At 47.9% G+C, this 25,658-nt stretch overlaps 1 protein-coding gene and 4 non-coding genes across 7 annotated transcripts in view; 3 read left to right on the top strand and 2 right to left on the bottom strand.

Annotated features, from left to right (window-relative positions):
• Window positions 1-25,658, bottom strand: part of Sesn (Sestrin) — a 201,487-nt gene that overhangs the window by 69,512 nt on the left and 106,317 nt on the right. The gene's annotated exons all lie outside the window — the stretch shown is intronic.
• TRNAK-UUU (transfer RNA lysine (anticodon UUU)) lies at window positions 10,243-10,315 on the bottom strand. The gene has a single exon. It is a non-coding gene; the product is annotated as a tRNA-Lys (tRNA).
• On the top strand, window positions 16,836-16,908 carry TRNAK-UUU (transfer RNA lysine (anticodon UUU)). Its single transcript has one exon. It is a non-coding gene; the product is annotated as a tRNA-Lys (tRNA).
• On the top strand, window positions 16,984-17,056 carry TRNAK-CUU (transfer RNA lysine (anticodon CUU)). The gene has a single exon. It is a non-coding gene; the product is annotated as a tRNA-Lys (tRNA).
• Window positions 17,471-17,543, top strand: TRNAK-CUU (transfer RNA lysine (anticodon CUU)). The gene has a single exon. It is a non-coding gene; the product is annotated as a tRNA-Lys (tRNA).

Below are 25,658 nucleotides of genomic sequence, written 5' to 3'. Positions count from 1 at the left end.
CACACCGCGCGGAACGCTGTCGCTCGTGGTTGCAAGGTCCCTCACAATCTTTCGTCGAGGCAGCAACTAATTGGAAATTTCATGAGCCATTACTCAACTTTGCGGCTTGATATTCCTTGCGCGAGACAGGCGCAGATTGAGCAACAGTCGGGGATTCGCCAAATAATGAGACCGCGAATTCCGAGCTGAGTCCATTTTTAGAAAATGCACCTCCGCCCGCCGGCAACTACTTAACTCTTGTATCCAATTAAAGCGATAAAACTATTCAATGGAACTATTCGTTCGGCGCGACCCTCTAATTACTTCGCGCGGTGTGCATCCTTCTCCTGAAAAGTTTGTAATTGCAGGTATCCCTCTCTCTCCTCCTCCTCCCCCTCTTCCTCGTACCGGGTGAAATAGTAACGAAGATTGTTTCGCTAAATCAACGATGATTTTGCTTAAAAGTTACCCCGTTACTTTCCCTTCGACGGTAAGAGAGGAGACTTCTAAATGCTGTTACGTTCCGAGCTTCCACGCTTCTAAGTTCACCGCGCCGTCGATTTTTCATGCGGAGAAAGTCGCTCGGTCGGCGGCAGCTCGTGAGTATTTAAAGAGCGAGTCTCTTCGTTCTCGTCTTTTTTCGAATCAGACAGGATTAACCCCGGGAACGTCGGGATTTTAACCCGCCCGCGCCGTTGCGCCGCAGAGCGCGATGTTTCGCCGCCTCACCGCCAAATTTCACTCGCGAGGTAAAAAGTTGCGAGACAACACAGCAGCGACGTGCAATCGCACTTTTTTTCAGTTCGGAGAAGGGATCAACTTGAGAACCGCCGAAGCAAAGTTGGGACGGGCGAAGGGGCAAAAAATTGCCGAACGTCGCGCTGAACGCGCGCGGCTGTTCCGCGCAGCAATTTGCACGCCGCGCGCTGAGACGATGAGGCCGATGTGTTCGCGCAAACGTGACCGCGCGCGTCCACTTGACACGCGGCGGGCGATATCGTAAGACCCGAGCGTATTGCGCGTTTAACGTGTCGTCCCAAAGCCGCGCGAGCATCGAGCCGCTATTTAAAGAGCGTCTCTTTCAGCCCGACAAAAACAAATTCAACGCGTTCCTACTCGAAGACACTTCGGGCTACCATCGCCAAGTCTGTTCTACTTCCCGCTCTGCGCTCAAACATCAAACACTCATATAAAAGGCCCGGAATTTTATTTTTATATTCGATAAAACTCGCGGTTGCGCGAGCGCGCCGTATATATACTCGCTCATAAATTTCAAATCTCTCATTTATTCCATAATACCGGAAACGAGAGATACGGACCCGGGAGCACCCGGGAGTTACGAGACACACGTAAGATTTAAGACCCTTCTTTGCGCGAATCTTCATCCTCCCGATTCGCGTTCGCTGTACCAGCGCAAGAAGAAAAAGAAAAAAGACAGCGTTCGAACTTGAACGCTATAAAAGTGAGAAGAAACACATCATTTTCACGATCGGCACGGTCTTCGTTACGGTTGATGTGAAAATATACAGACATGTGGAAAACATAGCAAAAACGTAGCAAAGTCATGTCGATGTTGATAATTGCACCAGTTGCGTTAAAGGAAAACCGTAATTGTCTTCTCCGAATTAGTGACAGCGAATTAACATGAACTCGCTTGGAAATGTTATCGTTTCGCGAAACGCGTCGGTGAGTCACGACCGCGTTACATCATCGTTAGAATTATCGTCGTGCCCGGCAATCTATCAATATGATGATTATGCCCTGGTAGAGACGACACGGCTGCACTTTACGTTACTACGCCAACTACATCGCAGTTAGTCCAACTGCGTTGGACGAAAAAGAACGGATCCAAGGCAGAATGTTGGTTCTACATTAATCTCGTCGAATCGATATTTCTCGATCGAGAGTTCTCGTCGAGCTCGAGGACTCGAAGGTAAATTTGATTAAACATTGAATACACACTTTCTTACTAAATTTAAGATTCGCTATCTTTCTCTTTGTTTCTCCCCTCTCTTTCTCTCTCTCTCTCTCTCTCTCTCTCTCTCTCTCTCTCTTCCTAGTTTAATACCTAGGTTTATATGTCCGAAAAAGAAAATTCCGCGATAAATTCTTTTGGAAAGAAATTATACAAAAAAAGTATTAATAACCACTAGTAGCATCAGAGTAGGACAATAAACAGTGCTACGTTTGGATGTTCTCAATCGATCCTTCGAGTTCGACGGAGAGACTGATAAGAGACTGATAAGAGCGACGGGCGGTTTCAACTCGGAATATCTCATCGGTCAAGAAAATATACCTGCCGTCCGACCGGATGCGCGCAACATGTTAATGCAAAGTGCGACGCTTCAAGAATGAGAAGAAGGAAGAACGAGAAGATGAGAGACGAGGGGAGAGGAAGAAAACGCCGCAGCGAACGATTATTAACATGGGCGGAATCGCCGCGCAAAGAACACGCGCTCGTCTCGAGAGAGAGAGAGAGAGAGAGAGAGAGAGAGAGAGAGAATCGCGGAATTAAATAGAAATAGTTTCTCTCGTTCAGCCGGAACGGGAGTAGTTAACGTTTTACGTGCGACTTTGGATCGCCACGGCTCATAAAGCCGCCGGGCTCGCCGGTGGAACGCAGGTGTCGCCGGAAGGCGTTTTACGAGCCGGCGGAAAACGTAAATCGGAATACGACCTTCGTTACGGATCCGAGAAAACGGAATGTGGAGGGCCATTTCGGGATCGAACGACCGCCCAGTGCCGTTCGCTCAACTCAACTCTTATCCGCTGCGCAACATAATTGCATACGGGAGAATGTAAAGAGAGCACGTACGTCGTCGTCTCCGATGCGTTCGCGATAGATTGCCAAGTCGCGCCATTGAAGTCTATCCGGCTGCTTGACCCTTTCACCCCTCTCAAATGGCTCTCTGACATTATCGACGCTTCGAAAGTACGCGCGTATTGTAATTACGGCAGGAGAGCACAGTAACGAGAGTATTAATCGAGGCGATCTCGGCCCGAGGCATATACTCGGTGTCGAATTCTTCGCTGCGTTTTACCGAGACGACGCGATCTCTCATGGATCTCTCTCTCTCTCTCTCTCTCTCTCTCTCTCTCTCTCGCGGATGCGATTTCTTTCTGTCTTAACGCAGCACGAAGGAAGGCTCGAGCAGTGTGAAGCGGAATTTTGTGCACGAGTACGTGCAGGGAGAGGAGGACGCGTGTAAAACTCATTTAACGAGCGCGACGGGCGCGACTTCCAAGCCTTCGGTTAAGTTTCTTCGGGTACGCGCGCGCGCGTGATCTCTCGACAGAATAAAGAGTCTCACACTCACGGGGAAATGAGATCCGACGTGCGTCTCGCATCGCGATCTCTCGCTTCTCCCGCAAGAATCCACAATCGCAAGAGACTTTTTCCCATCGGGCGGCTTCTTGCGTAACAAACGAAAAAAGGGCGAGTCCTGACGCTTTAATCGGTTCGCATTTAATGCGTTCGATATTCGCCACGGATATTCTATCTCCCGCGAAACCGGCTCTACGCCTCGACTGCCGTCTAAATCGTCTCTAATAGTGGCCGTTGTTGAAACCCAATTCACTGACACAGAGAGAGAGCGCTTAACGCACTGCGCCTGATTCGCGGAAGGATAGAAAGGTATCCCCGCGTGGTAGATGATAGACATCGGGCGTCGGGCTTCCACGTAGACGCCAGCTACGTGGAGAAATAGAGACCTCTAGTTAAATGCAACAGAGAGAATTATTTTTCTGCCCGTTAATTCCGATCGTATCGAGCCGCGCGGAGAAAGTCCGCATCCGACCGGGATCAGATTAGACTCGCACATTGCGATACGAACTCACCCTCCGTCAGCGGAGCCGCGGCTTCATATTTATTTCGCTCCCGCTTTCTCACATTATTTCCTGCGCCCGTGCCTTACGCTATTTCTGACGTGTCTCATTTTCTCTCGACTGCCCATAAACAGCGAGACAGAGACGGGACGATTGAAACGCCGAGACGCGCCGTTCCGCGCGCGAAGTACTAAGAAAAGGAAATTCCCTTCTGCGAATGCAGCGCGCGAATGCGTCACATCTCATAGTTGATAAAAATGACAAGAGTTTCAAGTTCTTCCTCTCCCTGAAGAAGTGGACTGAGATGCTCGCGGAACACGTCCAGGACAAATCCACCGAGGACGCGACTCTCCGCTTATAAACGGGAAATCAGATCGAGAGAGAGAGAGAGAGAGAGAGAGAGAGAGAGAGAGAGAGAGAGAGAGGAGATAAAATTACAATCGGACGGTTGGTCTTTTCGGCGATAATTTTCATAGAATTCAACACGGCTCTCTCTCTCTCTCTCTCTCTCTCTCTCTCTCACTTCTACGCAATGAAGAGTCCGCTGTGGGTTCCATTCTCCCATTTTACGATCGCAACAACATTGATCCGAGTACATTCGCCGTCGCATCACGGCCTGATGCGATCGGCATCGAGAGTGCACGCCGCCGAGCTCCTGAATACGTCCAATCGCCGGGAGTGCCTTCTGGGAATCACTCGGATGCATTTAAATGCCCGCGCGCGCAAATAAACAAGCCCGCCCGTTGAATACTGATTGCCGGCCGATATGATACCCACGCTCGAACACCCATGGATCCGCGCCGTCGCGCTCATGACGCTGTTATACAATACGTTAGGCGTCGTTTCGCCTTTAATTAGGCGAATTTTTTACGCGCCGTCAAGGGGAAGCTGAGAGGTCCCGTGGGAATCGCGTCTCGTTCAATCGCGAATGATCGCGTCGTTACGCGCTCGCGGTAGCCGGTAAGAAGGTAGCCTGGAAGGAAGGTGAAAACCTGAAGGCGCACGAAAGATCACGGTGCCTCGAAGCTCGTCAATGGACGCTCTCGGGCGCACAGTAACGCAGGTCGTAGGTCGGATGAATGACCAGTGTCAAGTGCAGAATTAACCGGTCGTTTCACGACACCGGCCGCCGACAAAAACTGGACGTGTGTTTGGGGATTATTTAATGCCGTGTCGTCGATGTTCATGCGCGTAGCGCGTCTCTCTTCTTGTAAATTCACCTTGTAAATCTTTCGCTATGAATTTCTTACAAATTTACAACGTAAGGACTTTACCGCGAATTTATCAAGAGTAAAATTATCCGAACTCTACAGACACGCAATGAATAGTAATATCACGAAAGCTAATAGCAATAAAAGCATAAAGACCCATTAAACTCGCAAATAAAATAAAAATGGAATGTCGTTACGACCTTCAAAGAAATTAAAATTAAACACTGGTTAATTCTTTGAGGGATTACCCGATGGCCCATTTCTTGCTTTATCTGTGGATTTAGTGAGCTTTGCTATACCGAGACATTTGTGCTCTTATTGGCTTCTGTAATCTACTGCTTCTTAAATTTCATTTTCAAAAAAAGAATATATATATATGTATACGGTTTTTCTGTCACTTTTTATGTTTTCTCGGATATGCATAAATGACAAAACAGAGACACAAAATGATTCTCAAAGAAATATTCTTAAATAAATATAAAAGTTTATAATATCTGTGAATACCATGTGAGACATCTCATGGTTAATGAAAATAATAAAAGTTTCAGGTGTTTCCTGAAGAAGCGAACTGAAATCACACGAAACAAGATTATGAAATTACAAATGAAAGTTAATTCTTTCAACAGTAATTTTGATAAAGTTCAATGCTCTCTCCCATTACACAAACACAGATAAAAAGTTTCTCAGAAGGGATTGAAATTGCTTTATGACTTGGACTTGGGGTCTGATTTCAGCGGTCGAACAACATGGGGGGAGTAATCCCCCCGTGTTTATTCCCAGACGCGGATATTGACGCGCGCATAAGCCTTCCCCATTTTTCCACATCTCACGCGTCAGGAGCAACTCATCGAGATTATACACCGGTTTCAGTGTCCGCTCTCCCAACACGGTTCGTCGCCATAGCTCCACGGCGACTTCGCACGTTCGTTATCTCTTGCTTCGTCGCGATTACTCGAATGTCGAAACAGAAGCTAGAGCGGACCAGCTTCTTCACCCTCGGCGACGTCCATTTAAATGGTTGTTCCTGCAAGGCCGGCCTTCTTGCTGAATGCCATAATTAATGAGTAGCGGAGCGCGGATCGGTAACGGTAAAGGATGCTGATTTACAGTTGCAGTCGCGCGATCGTTAGCGATCGTCGTCTCGGCAGCGTGTGACACGCGATCGAAATCCGGAAGAACGTGGCCGACGAGTCCCGACGCGAGTGAAGAAATCGCGGCGATTCGCGAGCAGCAAATGGCGTCAGCCGTTGAACGGGGACCGAGACCGAGAGATCGAGAGGTAATAATCGATCGAGGAATTCCAAGGTTAACCTCTCGAGACGTTTAACAGGTCTTTGCCAAGGACAACGCGCGCGACCGACATTATTCACGGCGTTAACATAATTACAGCATAATTGGCGCACTCGCGGTTGATTTCATCAGTGAAAAAGCATCGGGAGAAACAGGCGTAAGAAGCACGCGATAAAAAGATCTCTCGTCACGTAGCATCGAGAGCAGCGTTTTATTTATCGGAGCGACAAGAAGCGTCATTTTTACATAAAAAGTGACTCTATATTTGGAACGTCAGCATCACGGCTTTTTGCCCGACAGCTCGGCAAACGAAAGCGAGCTCTGAAATTGTGCGCGTGTAATAACAAGGTATAATAAAAGAAAAAACAAATAAGTATACGGTACTAGTTGATTATTATTCTCAAAAAAAAGAAAAAAAAAAAAAGAACTCGTGCGTCCGGTGTGCGAAGATAATTTATTCGCAAGTTAGAACGATTACTTGCAGCGCGTATCTGCTCCGCATATTTGGCCTCGTGTGTTTTAATCCTTTATATTCTGAATTAATTTACCCGAGATCTTGTTAGATTTTCGTGTAATTAAATGGCTTTTGGTATATTACAAACACAAGGAATAGAGAAACAAATTTTACAACAATTTAACGACTAAATTTTCAGGTGGTACTTACAAGAAAAATTTCAAAAACGTTTGAGCGTTTATACAGAACGGTGCTTTTAAGCTTAATATCCTGACGGATATTAAACAATCGTAATGTATCTCACATGAAAGGTCATATCAGCGTGAAGAGGAGCACGGTCTAAAATATTCTAATACAAAAAGTTAGCCTCGGCAGACACTACACACACACACACACACACACACACACACAAAGTTGTGCTCGTGTAGCCCGCACAAATTTTGACACATCTATATCTTAGCGCGGCAACGTTTACACAAGCCGTCTTCGGGGCCAGGCGTTATTCTCGCGCGGCCCGCGAGTCGGGGAAAATAGAAAACGCGCGTACAGTCGGAAAAATAACACAGGAGCCCAAAGGGAAAACAAACTAGTCTAGTTTTAATTCGATCGCGCGACGCCACGTGTAACCACGCGGCTCGTATTGGAAGGGAAAACGGATATCGTGCGCCGCGCGGATCGGACGGAGATACGAGCGGAGGGACATGTGCTTGGCATTTTCTGAGAGGAAAAAGTCGGCGGCCGAGGGTGAGGGTGGAGGGAAAAAAAGCGTGGGAGCGCGACGATCGTGGAGCGACGTATTACACAAAGGAATTAGAGCGCAACCCGCTGCATACGTGGTGGACGGAAACGCTGTACTTTTATCTTTCTCTCTTTCGCCCGTACTTGTCTTGTACTCGCGGCGGTACAAACTTGTCGCGCGAGGAGGAGAGAGAGAGAGAGAGAGAGAGAGAGAGAGAGAGAGAGAGAGAGAGAGAGAGTCCACGGTCTTCTCCCTCTTGTTTCTTCCTTTTTAATCCCTTCTCGATGCACGGCTCGCGGCCCTGGCCGATAGTTCCCGTGTACTCTGAATTTTATCCGCTCTCAAACGGATTTCGACCGTTCCGCAAGGAAAAGAACGGACCGGCGACAATTATCGAGGAGTGAGCGGACGACTAACGAGCGAGGGACCGAGGAGAAAAGGCACAGCTGCACACTTCACTTAACGAACGAAATAATATCTCGAGATGAATCACTACAGTCGCACAAAAAGAGAGAAAGAGGCCGAGAGAGAGAGAGAGAGAGAGAGAGAAAACGTTGAGATCTGCCGGCGGAAAAGACGTGTTGTATCGAAATCGATAGAACCGATGTGTGCAGTTGTGTACTACACACTATCAATAATTCGAACTTGTTTAAATTTAGATCCGAGCTGCGTGTCGTCTGTACGACGCTCGATCGATATCCGTGCGCTGGTCGACGCGAGCGGTGAATTTGTTACAAACCGATTTTAAAGAAGCACAGCGAAAAGAGAGAAGGAGGGACTCAACAGCTAAATTAGTTATAAGATCACTAAAAGAAAGGCCAAATGTCAGCGGGACGTTAGTGACGTTTTCGCACACACGACGCTGCGACAATTAGTCAACGTTTAACCGTCGGCGGCGAAAATAGAATGACACGATTAGCTGAGTTACTCTAACGAGTATATTGCTGTATAAAAGCTGCTGTAGTAAGTATATAATTATACTCTAACAAGAGCATGGTTACTTCATCGCAAACACGAGCGATCCTGTGGATTTTAGCGTGATTTTGTGTTCAATAGCTCGACACCTGCGAGCGAGGTCCTCGGTAGTTCGGGCTTAAATGAATCCTTAATTGTGCGCTTATACATTATTTATCCGGCTCTTTCTCTTTCCCTTAACCTCGAATTAGAGACGCGTGAGTGTGTGCGCGCTGTGTGCGTGTACATGCGCGCGTGTGTATGCGTTCCTATCGAGGTGAGCTTCTCGTGAGTTGGAAGCGGAACCGCGCTGCCTGCCGAGAGCTGTGTTAGAAATATGGAGCGCACGTGTGCGTTTAATTTACATATATGTAGATCCCCATTCACACGTGCACCGCATTTATACATACGAGTGTCCCACACAAAGGGACTGTTGCATTATGTATCGCGGTGCCACCCTCGTAAAAAGTCGCACGATTTCTCTTTTCACCGTTAACCCCATCCGAGCCGGCCGGTCTCCGCCGGAGTATACCGATTCCGCGGTGCTTCCACAATGATTTTCCTCGCTGGAGAAATCGCATCGGGGCTCCGGCTCATTTTCCGAAATTTTTGCACACACCTGCGGGCCGGAGAAACACATCCGCGGACGTCGCTCTCTCTCTCTCTCTCTCTCTCTCTCACTCTCTCTCTCTCTCGACGACAAAAGAAAGGGGAGAAAAGGGGAAACCACATGCGCCTCTCTAACGATGTGACATCAGCCGAGTTATAGCCGAGCATAACTCGATAACAGGAAGAAAAAAAGAGACGTACGCTAACAAAGATGGCTATTAGTACGCATCAGAAAACGCAATTCTCGACATCGAGCGCCAATCAATCTCTGGGGAATAATTGCGCCGCGTAAATCATCGACGAAATGACCCCGTTGTTAGGCGGTCGTTCATCGCATTACCGAAGATGGAAAATTATGATGGAAAAGGCCGCCGCTTGGTAAATTGCATTTCGCGTTTTAATAATCTGAAGAAATGACCATACCAGAAATTCACATCACAGGGAACACTTTCATACGGTTCCTTCTATCTTTGATAGGTCGAAGTGCATAGCAACAGTAACTTCAAATTTATCTTATATATGCTTGCAGTGCAAATACTTATAAAATATACTTATAAAAAAAAATATATATATATTAATAAAGCAAGATCCATACAGATATTTGCGTACAGCGACGCAGAAGAACGGAGTAAAATGTAATAATCAATTGATACTTTGCGAAGCCGGCGATAGAATGTCTCGCGATGTCGAGTCGATTTTTTCGCGTGCGCGCGATAGACTTCGCTGCTGTTTAGGCTATTGTGAAATTCCATCGTTCCTTCCGCAGCAAAATTCCGCTCCTACTTTATGGAACGGCGTCGATAATCGCCCTATCTTGGATAACGGACTGGAAGACGGTGTGCAGGCATATCCCATTTTACGGCGGCAAATACGAGAGAGAGGATTCGCGGAGATAATGGAACGATCCGGAAGGGTGAAACGGCGCGAACGACCGAAATCACGACAGACCCTCGGGATCTCTCCTTGCGATCGTCACTGAAATTCGCCGTCGAGCCTTCCTTTCTCTCTCTCTCTCTCTCTCTTCTTTTTTACGTTCCAAGGAACAATTTCCGCGCCGGAAGTAGACGGAAAAATCGCGGCGCGAATCTGTAGCTGCGCGAAATAAAATTCTTCTGCTCGACGAAAATCGGACGTTCCTATGGTAAGCGAGAGGAAAAGTAAATGGAAAAAAAAAAAAAATCCGCCCGAACAGGGACTCGAACCCTGGACCCTCAGATTAAAAGTCTGATGCTCTACCGACTGAGCTATCCAGGCGTTGAAGACTAAGTTCCCTGCGGACTCTTACGTGCGGCACGACGCCTTGTTATAACAGCTTAACCGAGACTGATATCGTTTCTTATGAATTGCAGATGCTCAGGGTGATAACGCCTTAACTCTCATGGTCGGGTTGATAAGTGGGCGGGACGAGAATACGCAAGCTTAAAAATACACTTTGCGATACATTTAAACGTCTCGAATGCAACGCTTGATCATTTTCCCGCGCAACACATTTGCTTCGATGTATAAAATTCAATGATATTTGAGAATTGATCTAATTTAACGGAGAATGCCGATAAATACTGACTGATAGCCTCGCCGCATTGTGCGGCTCGGCGTGTTATCGTTGCAATCCCTTGAATTATAGCAGCATCTTGGAGCCGGAGCAATTATTACTATCCTTGCGGCTGCAAGCGCAAGATAACGCCGCGTGTTCGGGTACGGTACATCTGTAGGAAGATGATGCTCCGGACATGCACAAACGCGAGTCGTCGTAAATTACAAGTAACGTTGCAAGCGGCGGAGGTTAATCGATCTCGCGGATTACTCCTCGAGGAAGTCCGAGTCCGGCATTTAGTTCCAATTTTTCAAGTGCAAACGCTCGCATTAACCGCGCGCTTACAAATTACCGTAATTTCGCACGACCGTGTCAAGCAGATGTGCGCCGTGCATAAGCATAAGCGATATATATACGGGGTGGCACCCGGTGTAATAATCGCTTTTATCGTCGCACCGTGCGGGGAGAGAATTTATCTCGGGTCCGCTTCTCGAACTTGCCGGGGAAAAATGACGAGTGATCTGAGCGCGATAAATTATCCAGCGGCGTACAATTATCGCTTGCAAACGGAAGAAAAGGAGAGAAGGTGTCAATACCACCTGGGCGCTGCGGTCGTTACTCTTATTTCCGCAGGTAAGTACAACAGCGAGAATCGCTGAGAGGGGCACGACGTAGATAAAAATCAAGGCCGTCTCCGATAAGAGAGAGATGAGTCTAAAACGCCGCCGCTTCATCCGTGACTCAGTAACAGGCGACTCGTAACGGGTCGAGTTGGGATCCGCGGACGGGTTCCAACGTGTTGTAGAATTATTAATCTACACGTCATCGAGTTTTATCGTGCCGCCGCCCTGGCGCGATAAGCGACCGACTGGAACTTACGGTAGCCGCGTCTGCGGTCCCGCTTTCTCAGCGAACAATCGGGGACTTTGTAGTAACGCGTCGCTCTGACACGATCTTCGGCCGATTTATCGCGCCACGATGGACTCTCTCGTCTCGTCTCGTCTCGTCTCGCTGTAAGATAATGTTTACGAGAGAGGCTCCTTACAAAGTATTTCTCTTCGCTAAGCTACGTATTATCGTCACCGAGGTATCACGTGATAATTTCACAAGCGGCACACAGTAAAGAAAAGGGTTCAGTCTAGAAACATGAAGAAATGCCTCTTCACAATATAAACCGCGGTCAAACTGAGTAAATAAAGCAGGCCGGAAACACATCAGCGACCGTGAGGCAAGAGCGTCATTTGAATTCCCGATTAAAATTAAAACACGCGGTGCGTTGGGTGAAAAAAAAAAGTCCGAAACGGAGAATCTCGCCAGAGTCCCGTGCGACGTGCGACGTGATCATCGAGACTTCGGATCCTCGGCGGTCGCTTTGAAAACGGAGAGGAAACGTTCCGGCGCGAATTTCCACGCAAAGACGAATTATTTCTCTTCCCAGCGGGGCATACACCCTCGCGTCCGAGCCGCGAATGAGATTATCACCGGACATTCTGTATATATATCCTGCGGCCTAAAAATCGCGCTTGGTGCTAAATATGCCGGCCGGGTCCAAGGAACGAGTCAGGACATGCTGCCACGCCGTCCCGCGAGAGATAACCTCGGTAATGGCGAAAGAAACGACGAATACACGCACAGATGCGCAAACAAGTGCCATTGTTTATGGCACCGTTCGCGCTCGCTGCAATCCTGCGAAATCGTCGAGACGCAGTAAAGCGCTCCGCGGCCTTGACACGCAACGATTCGTGTTACGGCGACGCGGGGTCAAGCCGTGGATTATCGCCGGCTAATTAAATATCCGCAGTTTTTCGTGCGCGTCGGTTATTTGCACGGATACATTCTTCCCCGCGAGTCTCGTCCAACGTTCCGCCGTTCAACGGATGGCACGAGCAATAACTGCGAATGTAATATGCGGGAAACCCTTGCACCCAGGATCATCGTTCTAAAGGATTTTTCAGGTCTTCCTTCCCCCCTCCCCTCCTTCTCTCTTTCTCCTTGGGTCTCAATGCGTAACTGATATTAACTCATGTTAGATAATTTGCGAGATAACGCAACGGCTCAAACGACACTGCCTCTCTCCCTCTCTTTCTCTCTTACATATGTTTTATTTTTATTTATATATTTTTCTTTTGTTGTTTATTTGTTGGAATATTACATATTGGTTTGTTCAACGCTGCTGCAGGAGATTATGTCCCAGAGCGTCAATAATGAATACCTCTTTCTTCCGCTTCTCTCTCTTCTTCTTTGTTTCTCTTGCAATCCTCTTTCTTTTTTTTTTTTATTGCAATCTTCGTCGACGCATTATGCGCCTGGCTGATTGTGTCCTCAGCAACTGACGCACGGTCTCGCAGTAATCGTCGTGATTTATGACAAGAGATAAAAAGCTTTTTACACGATCGACCGACCCGAGAGAAGTCTAAATACGCCAATAATGAGATCGGTTGAAATGCCTGCGCTCACTTCTGCGCGACACTCGCGATAACCCGAGGCGCCGCCTATGAACACCGAGGAAATGCAGACACCGAGATAAATCCTATAGAAAGATTTTCCTTGTTTTCGGCAGTATTTACGCAGTGTGCCTTTGCCCGCGTCACTTTTGCACTACGCCGTTGACGGAAACGTTCGTCGCCGTGCGGGCGATATTTACGGGCGAATTAACAGCGAACACGACAGCAGAATTCGTTAAACGACGCGTCAAGTTACCCGCCGGCTAATGAAATCCGCTGTATATTCTCCCATGATATTCGACGGACATCCACCGCGGCCGACGAGAATATCGGGACATTGTGAGCTATCCATAATAGTTCCTTCGATTCAGGGTCGTCGGCCAGAACCAACAGTGGGGTTCCCCGGCGTAAAGATTCTTGGCAAGCTGCCAGCGGCTTCCCGATGTGTCAACTTCTCGATATTAGAAGTTACGCGATGCAACAATAGCCGCCTTGTTGAGAAATAATTCCCGAGCAAGCACGAACAAACAGCTGCGGCGACAGCGAACGATTGGACTGGTTCAGAGAGCGATGTGGGTACACAAAAGTATTTTAGAATTTTGTTATCGCGACCGACATTAGCGCGAAGCACGCCGCCGTGCTTGGGGATACAAAACCTAACGTTATGGGTTCTTTCTTATTTTTCTTTATTTAATTTTATCGCGTCCGTTGCGAATATTTTTCTCCGGGTACGGCGAATTGGGAGATTTCGCAAATAAGTAATCCGATCTGAGACGCTACAAATCGAAATGAAAATATAATCTCGAAACGTCGGAGACCGAAACGAAGGAATATCCGATGGAGGAGACGAATGGCGAAATCCAGTTTAGGATATGACGTGATGACTATCCCGCTAAATTGTTATTTTTGGATTAAAAGTTTCTTTGTGCGCGATTACTCGCTCGCGCGGCTAAACGCAGCAAGCGGCGCATAATAACGGTATAATATATAATGCATATTACATCATGTTTTAACTGGACGTTACGTCAGTAATTGAATCTCGCGAGAAAACGAGAACGCGCGACATATGTTCCATATTACCTGATTTATTTTTCTCTCGCGGCGCACCAGCTACGCACGTATTTATTTGCAACATCGTGGTGATTTGCAACTTCGTCCCGCGGACGAATTTTCAGCGACGAGAAATAGAACAAGGTGAAAGATAAGCGAACCCATCGCTGCAAAGCAGTCGACGACGACGAGTGTAATACTTGTCATATTATTTTCCGATAAACTTTGCCACTGGAATAACGACGATAATTTGCAACTGCTGCTCTTTAATTGAAGAAGAATTCAATGTGTACTTTGTCGCGTGTGCGACTGAAATTGCTTACGTAACGGGAGAATAATCTTGGGCGGAGAATGCCGGGAAACGTTACTTGATACTTGAAATATATTTTCCTCCAACGCAAATGGTCGAAGTGTAATCTAGTCCTTCGGCGCATGCAAAAATACGTAATACGTAATCACCAGAATATGATAAATCAGTGACACCGACTCGTCAATGGAATCCAGTGTGACGACAAAAGAGGTCGAAATGACTTGTAACGAGCGGCTGATAACGAATGATTAAAACGTACCACCCACCGTAATCGGCGACGAGTCATGCAATACCGCATCAAATTCACGTCATTTTAACGATTGCGGTGCTTCGTAGAAGCGTACACAAGTGAGAGAGAGAGAGAGAGAGAGAGATAAGTTCGGGCAAAACCGAGTAAAAATATTTGAACGATGATTAACCCGAATATATGAAAATAGCAAAAAGTCCTGAAGATTAAAATTAATATAACTAGATCAACGGCTTATTTTCCACGAGATGTGTCAACATTTTTTGATCGACGTCCAACAAGTATGATACATAGTTAAACATAGCTAATCGTGCCACGCGACCCGGAAAACAGAATATGTTGGACAAGAAACGGAAAAGAAATAAGAGTTACAACCTCGTTGAGAGCACTCATGAATTTCTAATGGACATATGTCCTCCTGTTTACCGTGTGTATATCTTTCACTAATAAATCAACGCAAAAGAAAAAAGAGATGAATCACTTCGAAACGACAAGGCCATTTTGCCTTTTAAGTTTTTCCATTGTAGGTACACGGATTGATTCGAAGACGAATACGCCAAGTATATCACCATGCTGGGCTATATCACCATCGGCCAGCCCATTCTCATACCACCACCACACGCGTAAAATCCGGCCGGATCGGGCTAAGCTTTTGTGCGTGAAACCAAGAGCCCGGTGATTAACCCAGAAAACCCAATGGTCTTCCTCGTACGTCGACCCGCGCACAGATGGAGAGAGAGAATGAAAAGGGACGAAGGAACGACGGGGAAGAAGAGAGACCCGATGCACTAGACTTTCTAAGAATCACACCGTGCTAGCGAGCATCCCTTGGAAGGGTGCCAACCACGTCGAATCGCAAATATAAGTAGATTATGCTACTCTCACACTGAGACGCAATTCGATCGGATCGCTGAAATTGGCCTTAATCGTCGACGTTTCAAAGTATATTTTCCTGTCAAGTGGAAGTCTCTCTTCGAGTGCTAACAAATATTTATAACGTCAAAAAAAAAAAATAGATCTTCAACGATGTATATTATTAATAAATAAAAGATACCAAATTCAAATTTCTTCTTTTCAATATATATCTATGTAACATGTATATCAAACTCAAATTATTTTTTTTCAAGATATATATATATATATATATGTAACATAAAAGTTTTTATAAGTAAAACTTTTTTTTTTTCAAAATACATATGTAAAAGCATGAAACTTGCCTTTTTAAACAAAAACGTAAAAAAAAAAAAAAAACGCTAAGTACACGCGCAACACATATTGTGTTATTTTTAAAAATCTCAAACTCAAATTATCTCTTTTTGCAAGATATATAGGGTGTCCGGTAATTAGCTGCCAACCTGGTGTGAAGGTAGATTGGATTAGGCTGAAAAAAAAAAGTAAAATACAATTTTGCAAAAATCGCAATAATTATCGAGTTATTAATGACAGAAATTTGACGAATGAGCACGCGCCGAGATGGATGATTGGAGGAACGTCGCAGCCTCTCGGATCATAATGCGGCCCAACCGACTTAGCAACTATTGGCGACGTGCGGCGAGATGTAGGTGCGGCAAGATAAAACACGAATAGCGGCGCGTTGTATTGTCCCTCGCCGTGCACCGGCAACTGGTTGCTGGATCGACTAGACCGCGCTGTGGCCCGACTGGCTACAACGCTTCTCCAGTCACCTATGTCAGTATGCTCCTACTCTTCAGATTTCTGTCATTAATAACTCGATAATTATCGCAATTCTTGAAAAATTATACTTTACTTTTCTTTTCAGTTTAATCCACACCTACCTTCACACTTCGGGTTGGCAGCTAATTACCAGACATCCTATATATGTACGTAACATACGTTTTTACAAGTGAAACTTATATAACTATAATAAAATTCTACAACACTGTTATATCGTACATACGTTTTTACAAGTAAAATTTACCTAACTGCAAAAAAGATGTGATATCAGAAATATAAAATTTATTTATGATAACGTAAAAAAAATAGATTTTCACTTATGTATAATATATGTTGTATCCAGACGTTGCTATTAATCACGTGAGTAAGTAACAAAAAAAAGTCACAAGAATACATTTGTATAAGAATATATCTAATGTTACTTTTTTACATAATCTATTATTTCGGGATGCCCTATATTTGTCCCTAATAAGCGGTTCGTCCATCAACAAGTAGCCCGGCTAGCTCAGTCGGTAGAGCATGAGACTTTTAATCTCAGGGTCGCGGGTTCGAGTCCCACGTTGGGCGAGTTTTTTTCTACTTCCTCCTAATTTTTTCTTACGAAATTTTGTCCTCATCGAATAAGCCACCTACGAACAAGTAGCCCGGCTAGCTCAGTCGGTAGAGCATGAGACTCTTAATCTCAGGGTCGTGGGTTCGAGCCCCACGTTGGGCGAGTCTTTTGTTCTTCCTCCTAATTTTTCAGAAATATAAAATTTATTTATGATAACGTCAAGAAAATAGATTTTCACTGATGTATATTATATATATCCAGACGTTTTATTATTAATCACGTGAGTAACTAAAAAAAAAAAGAAATCACAAGAATACATTTGTACAAGAATATATCTAAAGTTACTTTTTTTACATAATCTATTATTTCGAGATGCCCCATTTTTGTTCCTAATAAGCGACTCGTTTATCAACAAGTCCGGCTAGCTCAGTCGGTAGAGCATGAGACTCGTAGGCCCGATCTACAATACGTGTCGTAAGTACGAGTCCCACGTTGGGCGAGAGATTTTTTGTACTTCCTCCTAATTTTTTCTTAGGCAAATTTGTCCTCGTCGAATAAGCCGCCTGCTAACAAGTAGCCCGGCTAGCTCAGTCGGTAGAGCATGAGACTCTTAATCTCAGGGTCGTGGGTTCGAGCCCCACGTTGGGCGAAGGAGCGTATATTTTTTTTCCTTGCACATACTTGAGAATCGGCGATAACCACCTGTTCAAAGGCAATGATTTCGCCTCGTCGATGGTCATCGAGAGCAATCGACTATGCAAAAATAATTGTATTTTGACATGCGCGACAAATATTGATTTCCGCTTATCTTCAAGAATATTTTTCCCAAGCACGCAAACACGTAAAATTGTTGCGCCGCAATCTTATCGTGGACGGACCTTGCGGACGGCGGAGCGTCGGGCGATATTGCAACGGTTTGCAAAGTTTCCTTACAACAGCGACACATATTCGTCGCTCTCCCTGCCATGCTTTTCGCGGTATCGCGCGTTATTACAACAGACGTTACGTCGAGTTACGTCGTCCGCGCGCTTTTACCGTTATCACCGAAACTCATTTCTCAGCTCGCATCAGATTAAGACGAGCGCGCAAGGCGCAAATTAAATCGTCGATAAAACGTCGGCAAGCACAATGAAACAACGCTGAGAATAAGAAAAGAATGCTGACGTTGCGTAAGAATCAATCGGTCGAGTGTTGCCTCCAGCACTCCGACTCCATCGATACGCGACTAGCTCGCGCGCACAAAGCGTGTCTAACTCGAGGTGCACCTGCCACTTCCGCGGGTTCGACGACACGTCATCGCCCGGTAACCCACGCGGATGCCATCGAGACGAATCTCCTGCAGACGCACGGAATGCGTGGGACAGGTGCGTGTGTCGTTGCGTGCGAGAATTCCAAGGAAGATGTCGCAGCGGCGGTGGCGGCGGCGGCGGCGGAAGAGGAGGAAGAGGAGGAGGACAAAGAACGACGGGGCAAGGCGGAAGGGAATGGAACGAGGATCCAACACGGTGCAGAATAGAACACCGGGGGGTGCCAGGTGTTCCGAGAGGTTATTTTCGATTGCAGTTTCACCGAGAGCCGCTGCACGGGGGGGGGGGAGGAGGGCCCGCGGAGAGTCGTGTATTTTTAGTGGTTGCACGGCATGCGGCACACCACCGCGACGTTTCGACACGAACCGAAATAAGATGTTTATCGAACCGCTCGTCGGGGCTGGATCCGTCGGCCGAGGTGGCGGCGGCTTTCGAGCGAAAGTGAACCGACCGACCGATCGAGGGTGGCGCGAACGGGAAAGGCGGATCGCCATCGCGCGGGGGTGGACGCACGCTGCGCCGGCGATGATCGAGTAGGCCCTTGTCCCGTTTCCGTGGTATAGAGCGATACCGTGGACTTACGAGACTTATTAAGCTAAAAAGAGGGTACTTGCGGCCGAACCGCCTCGGTTCGACGACCGCTCGAGGGACTTCGGAATCGTGAGCGAGTGCTTTTCGGTCAGGCTGCTCACGATCGCGCGCTCGCGATTATTTCGGGAAACGGTGCGCGCCGCGGAAACCTCCTACGCGCCGGTATCTGTTCTATTAGAAACGCGGCGGGTCGTTGACGTTAGCGTGCTGGGAAAAAAAACACGCGCGCTCCCTTATCGATTAGCGAGAGAGAGAGAGAGAGAGAGAGAGAGAGATCGTCGCTCGATGTCGCGGCGACTCGCGTCGGATCACGCGCCGCTCGCCGGCTGATCCGTTCCCAATCGCCGCTATGACACATCGCGAACGGCGACACGCTGCTCGACTGATCTTTTTTCCAACGCACACTTGGCGCGTCTACTGCCGCGGTACAAAGTATCAAGTCCCGATTAGGTTTATCTCGCCAACGATTAGATACTTTCGGGGCGGGCAGGCGGCCGCCGTCGCGCCGTGCGTTTATTGAAATGAGGGGATCGAATCGTGATTCCCCCCTCTGGCAAAAAACGTCGCGTCCGAGCGGCCCGCCTTTATTTACTCTCGGAGATCGATCGACATCGATCTGCTAAACATAGTCATGAGAAGCAGCGGCACGACGGCTAAGACGGACAGTGCGCGACCGCTTGGCCATGGGCGACGCGATTGAGAGGAAGAAATAATGCTGAGAGACGTTTTTCGCCCGAGAAATGGCTTTGACGAAAATTACACGTAATGTTCAACGCCAGAAGTTGTTCTATAAATTTCACCAAAGTCCGCACAGGAATGTTATTTGAAATGCAAAATACAAACGACTCTCTCTCTCTCTCTCTCTCTTCCTGAGAAAATGGAGATTTTTTTTAATTCCATGTATATCGCACGCGCGAAAGAGCAAAGTAGCGAGATCTCGCTTCGCCGGCCCGCGATACTTTCGCACCGAGATACACGGGGAATTAGGTCGATGGTGCTGAAACTCAATCCACATTGCGAAGCATCTGGGAGCTGCGAAGCTCAGTGCGAACAACTCCAAGCTGCTTATTGACTTGTTGTTTTGCTCCGTCGTGAGTTCAAGAGTACACAAGTGGCAGCAGATGGCGAAGATTCAAGAAAAGTTCGTCTTAAGAAACTTAAAGTCGGGAGGATCCATGCGTTAGTACCCACCGCCTTCGCAGCCGAAAGCAGACTTTACCGCTAAGTGCAACTTACACACGAAAGAGCAACTCTGCGAGATTGCATTGTAGCGAGCGATACGGTAGTTTCCTCGCGCGTACGGACGGAAACGGGACAGACGCGAGAGGGAGAAACAACACGGCGATCGCAGCGTTTCCGAAACCGGGAAGAAAAGTATCCTGGAGGATAAGCGGCCGGCGCTTATGTCTCTCTCTCTCACTTTGGGCTCCGTGTACTCGGCGCTCAAGGAGAGACGAGTACACGTTCCGCAACGCGAGCGGCTTCCTCAGGATTTTACTGATCACGCGTGCCGCGCATGACGGCACGGCGATAGTGCGAGGGACATGACGCGTTTCGCAGATTTGTTACGATGCTTCGCAAATAGAGAAGCCACAAATACTGCTGAGTACACATGAACGCCTAACTATTTATTCCTCGGGACTTAAATAGCCGACATTTCTATTAGTTTAACCTCCGATGCCAATGATCGACGGGCCGGCCGGCGGCGCTCCTCTGAGACATACATCGCGCGCGCGTTATATATTTTTATACTTACAACCCCTCCTCCCGCGCGCGGCTCTTCAAGCCTCCCGAGCTAATTCGTCTAAACTCTCTCCGAGAGACTCGGTGTTGAATGTGATCCAGTGATGATTCATTTCTCGACGCCGCAATGATTATATTTTTATGTTTATTTATTTCTTTTATGTGTGTAAATTTTACATGTGACGAGGCCGCACCTCGACCACACACGTCCTTATATATGACGTCATTATATATAATCTTCGACCAATCTTGAAAAACGGGGGGTTGCTGCGCGAAGCGCAATCCGAGTCGCGTGCAAAGCTCGCGCTGCAGAGCGGAGCACGCGGCCGGCACGTGATAACACGAAGCGATGGAGTGCCTACGCACGTGCGACACGCACGGATAGGCGCTCAATCTGCGGACGACGGCGCGATGTAGCGAGTATTTCGGATAGAGCGTACCTGGCAGTTTTCACCTTCTCGCCGCGCGAGCGCGCCCATCCCGTTTACAGGCGTCTATATCGAGATCGAGCCGCGGCGAAAGACAATAACACGAGAGAAAGCGGACGTCACTCGCAGAAAAAGGAGGTCGGAGGATTGAAAATACACGCGATCTAACCTCGGCCTCGATCCCTTCAAATGACGCGGGTCGATCTTCGGGAGCCCTCGGGAACGACGCTCGACGAGTCGTCGAGAGTGCACTGTTTAATCAGCGAGTACACGCACCACCGATTACCGTGACCAAAGTCTCTTCGTCGGGATTTTACTTCACGTTTTCTGCCCCTATCTCCCCTTCCCTCCCCCCCCCTTGCGGAAACGACGCTTTTCTGTTTTTCTTTTCATGTTGATTCACCGTAGCGTTAAGTGCGCGCGCTAGGCAGAAGGAAAGAGAAAGGGTCGATTTGAGAACCCGTGTTGCGCGCAACAAAAACACACGCATACACACACACACACACACACACACACACAGACGCATGGACACGGCTGTGCAAATATCGCGCGAACTAGGCAGCTCATCTCGCGACTCTGTATAAAAGCGACGCGCCTTGTTTGCCAATAAAATTGGCGCGCATAATTCACCATTTCGCAAATATTAGACGAGATACAGCGGCTGTCGTCAGCGCGCGGAGCGCGCGCATCCGAGAGGGAATCCACCTTCCGCAACATTAATGCTGAAAAGAATTGCAGCCGTCCGCATTTCCGACTCGATAACGCACGAAAATAAGAGGCAACGCGACAGAGCAACGAGGAGTTCGATAGCTGAACGGACATGGAAACACCACGGCGGGGATTCGCGGCGACGAGACGACGTTTCAACTTGTGTTCCTCTCTCTTCTTTTCCTGACAATCTCACGGACCAAAGTGTTGATTCTGTTCTACGACGCGCGTGCACATATACATACACACATACACACACACACAGCCGCGTTTATTCCTCAAACACGAATACCCGATGAGAGAAAAGGAGCGAAGCGGCGCGGTCGTCGCTCCAAAATCGGACGCCGATTGCGAAAGATTGATAAATGTAATAGCTCCACCTTTGAGATACGGCGGAATATATTCGTAGATTCGACAGACCGGACTGCTACTGTCCCTGTTTCTTCTGTTTGCGTTGGCACGCGCGTCTGGTATCAAGTGCTTGCTCTACATTGTGAAGTGTCTCGAGAGACGCGGCGGATTTATAGGCGGCAAAAATAATATAAATCTCCGCACATTCGCGCGAGGCCGTAATACGAGCTGCAAAAGAGGCGCTTGTGCATATCGCCGTGCATTGCATAATCCTGCGACGTCGCTGCGAAATCTCGCACCTACTTGCTGTATCGTATTCTAGAGCGAAAATATCGGAACAACGTCGGTCTCGCCCCGACGCATGTTTTTATCGACAAATCTCTCTCTCTCTCTCTCTCACCCCCCCGAATCACAGAACGGAAAACCTCCGTGTAAAGCGACGCGTAAAAACGCCGCGCGCGCGCGCGCGAGATCGCCGGATCGTGAGCTATAAAAATTACGTACCGAGCGGTATGTTATTAAAGTCCCGATAACGCCTTGCGCCTTTATTTCCCAATCGCTCCTTAATTACAGCGCGCGCTCGCGTCCGCGATTTATTCTCCTTTTATCCTCCCGAGCGACTGTGGCGTATGTGCATTTTGAATAACGCCCGTTAATTTCCTGTCTATCTCGCGGCCGATCGTCGCGCGCGGAAAAAGCGCGATACGTCTCGAAAGCTGGCTCTTAATTAACGGCGCGCCTAATGCGCGTGTGTATCGCGCGATCACATTGTCGAAGCCGCGGCCGTGCATCGGATCTCGCCGCGAGCTCGTTCGGAGCTGATTTTCTTCCCGCGAGTGAAAGCAGCGCGAGCGGCCGGGTGGCACCGTGATACTTCGCGCACACACACACACACACACAAAGTAGGCGCGCTCGCGTCCGCTTTCTTAGAGTCATATTAATTGCAAACTCGCGCCGCGCTAATCGCTGGGAGTTTCCTCTTTCGCTCTCCTGCCGGCGCGGCGCGGCGCTCCCGGGGAAAGACTGCGTCTAATTGCGATGACCATCGCGCGCGCACGAGAGCCGCGTTAAGCTGCAGCATCGGCGCTTTTTTTCGCCGGCGTTGGCCCATTCCATTGTGAACGCGCACGCACGCACGCACGCACGCACGCACGCGGTGAAAGTTTATTTTACGCTGATAAGCATTAGCGCGATGCTCACCGCTTTCCATAATAACCGATCGGTCCCCCCCCCTCCCCCGACCGAGAGAGACATCTCGGAGGAACGAGCTCTCGCCGGAGCTCGCAAGTCGCTACGCGACACTCGACATCGGAAAGTCTACTCGAATTCGCTCCCGATCGTATCTCTCGTCGCTGGATGGTAACCCGCCGCGCCGCCTCTTCGCTATTTATTACGCGCGTTAATTTTCGCGCGGCGCGTATCGCGTTTTTTCACAGCGCGAGAAACGCGCAAACGCGTTAACCAGAGCCGCGCGGAAAGAACCGCGAATTACGGCATTGACGGTGCATCGAGATAATTACATGTGTTTTGCCGCGGCGGGCGGTAGAGCGAGAGGAAGTCTCTCGCTGAGAAAGTACGTTTCGGCGAAGCCGAGGGGTCGAGACGCGGGGTAATTATAATTTACGACACGAGGCCCGACGCGAGAATCTAACGATTCCTAGAGGAGGTTCCGTAACAAGCCCGGTATAAACAAGCCAAAGATATCGCGCGCTGTTAGCTCACACACAAAAGTAAAGATAGAACCTCCTCCGTAGAGCGAGTGTGCGTGCAACGGACGGCCGGACTTTATTTTTGGAGCAACGGGTACATCCCGCTTAATGACGGACCGGTAGTGAGTTTGGATTAGATCTCTCTAGCGTCGCGGTCAGAAGTCGGTAGACCGTAAGCGAGCTGATTAAACTGAATTTCAATTTCCTGTTTATTCGAAACGAGGAGATTAGACAGATATATTTCTGTCAGCGACGCTGCCTTGCATTGTCGCTCGTCGCCGATGTTTCCGGAACGGTTTGCGCGCGCGAGTCGTCCGCCTCTTGGATCCTTGTCTTCTGCTTTCTTAACCCTTCATTGCGCTGCTTTGCACATCTGCAAAGCAGAGTTTCAATGCTGGATTTTCTCTGCTGTCAGTCAGAGTTCAACATTGCCGATTGCTTCGCTTATTCGAACAGACGCGGCTCTAAGCGGGAAAAAAGAACTGGCCAGCAGTCTGCGCTAGTTTTGCAGATATGCAAGGTGACGAAAAAAATTAGTTTTCAAAAATATATAAGTGAAATATTTAGAAAAAAATTTTTCCTGTATTCCTTGACCAATCCTGCACATGAAAATAATTATTAATGGTCATTTATAAGAAAATGTGTGGAATGGAGGGTTAAAATATCTCGCGCGAATCGGATGCGCACGCGTAAGCTCAATTCAGCAGAAACATTTGCATGTTCGCGCGAGGAAATCTTGCGCTATCAGTGAACGTTTCCGCGTGCGTTTGCGCAAGGTGCTCTCTTTATTTTACCTTTGTCTTTTTACTTTTCAAATATCTCGTCAATTGGATGGACGTGTAATCTCAATTCGCTGGAAACGTCACCTGGAAATTTCCTCTGGGAGATCTTCCCCTTGATACAAATGTGCCCGCGGAAGAAAGAATCGTTTCATTCGCTCATGACTCACCCGTTTTATCGTAGCTGAACATCTTTTCTCTTTTCGGCAGCTTATCTTCGCTAATAATATCATGATGGATATTCCTCGTTATCGACTTACCTACCTCCCTGCGCGATTCTTCCAGAAGCCTGTTCGATATATCATGAATGATAACGGCAGCGACAAACGCGTACATTCGCTTTGAATTACAATCTCTTTAATCAAGGTGGCAAACTTTTGCGGCGAACGGGCGTGAGTGTATTTGACTGCTTTACTGCAGCATGCTAATCATGCTAATTATGAGCTCGAATATCTTGGCTCGCATGGCCTCGTTAAGTCGCTGTTACACAAAGCCGCGAGATAAGCGAGAAAGCTGGAGGACCTTCATCGGAAGGCACACGTGGGGACGAGCAGACGACTTGCCCCACGTTTTCATCATCGTCGGAGGATGAATAAAAAGCTGGGGACAATTGCAATTTTAGCAAATTACCCGCGCGAGAGTCAACGCGATTATCTCGAGAAAGGGGAAAATCGCCCGGAGAAAATGGCACGTGAGGAAAAGGCGCGGTTTAGAATCGACGCGCGGAAGTGGGCGGAAAGCACAACGTTTGCGGGCGCAATTTGCTTTTCATACGAATCGAATCGAATCGATCCCTCCTCGCGCGTTCTCGTTCCGGAGACACCGCGAACGACGATTTTTCGCCATGGAGATATCTCTTGTCTCGCACTATACCGCGCCGGACAATGGAGCAGTCAGAACGATGACAGAGTCGAATGCATTTGCATCATTATGCAAACAAAAAATTACACACGTCTGCCTGTCTTAGCTGCGTAAGGTGAACAATTCCTCATTGTATCGGCCCACCGGTGTATAATGAGGCTCAGTCCACGCGACGGGAATGCGTTATCGCGATATTTAACCCGACGACAAGAGAGCTCTTCGACAATGCGCCGCACATTCAAATCCACGAGTGGCCGAGATCGACATCTCGTTTATCTCGAGAGAGA

This window comes from Harpegnathos saltator, unplaced genomic scaffold (assembly GCF_003227715.2).
Source record: "Harpegnathos saltator strain DR-91 unplaced genomic scaffold, Hsal_v8.6 scaffold694, whole genome shotgun sequence".
Classification (NCBI taxonomy): domain Eukaryota; kingdom Metazoa; phylum Arthropoda; class Insecta; order Hymenoptera; family Formicidae; genus Harpegnathos; species Harpegnathos saltator.
This window is presented reverse-complemented; position numbering and strand designations above follow the sequence as displayed.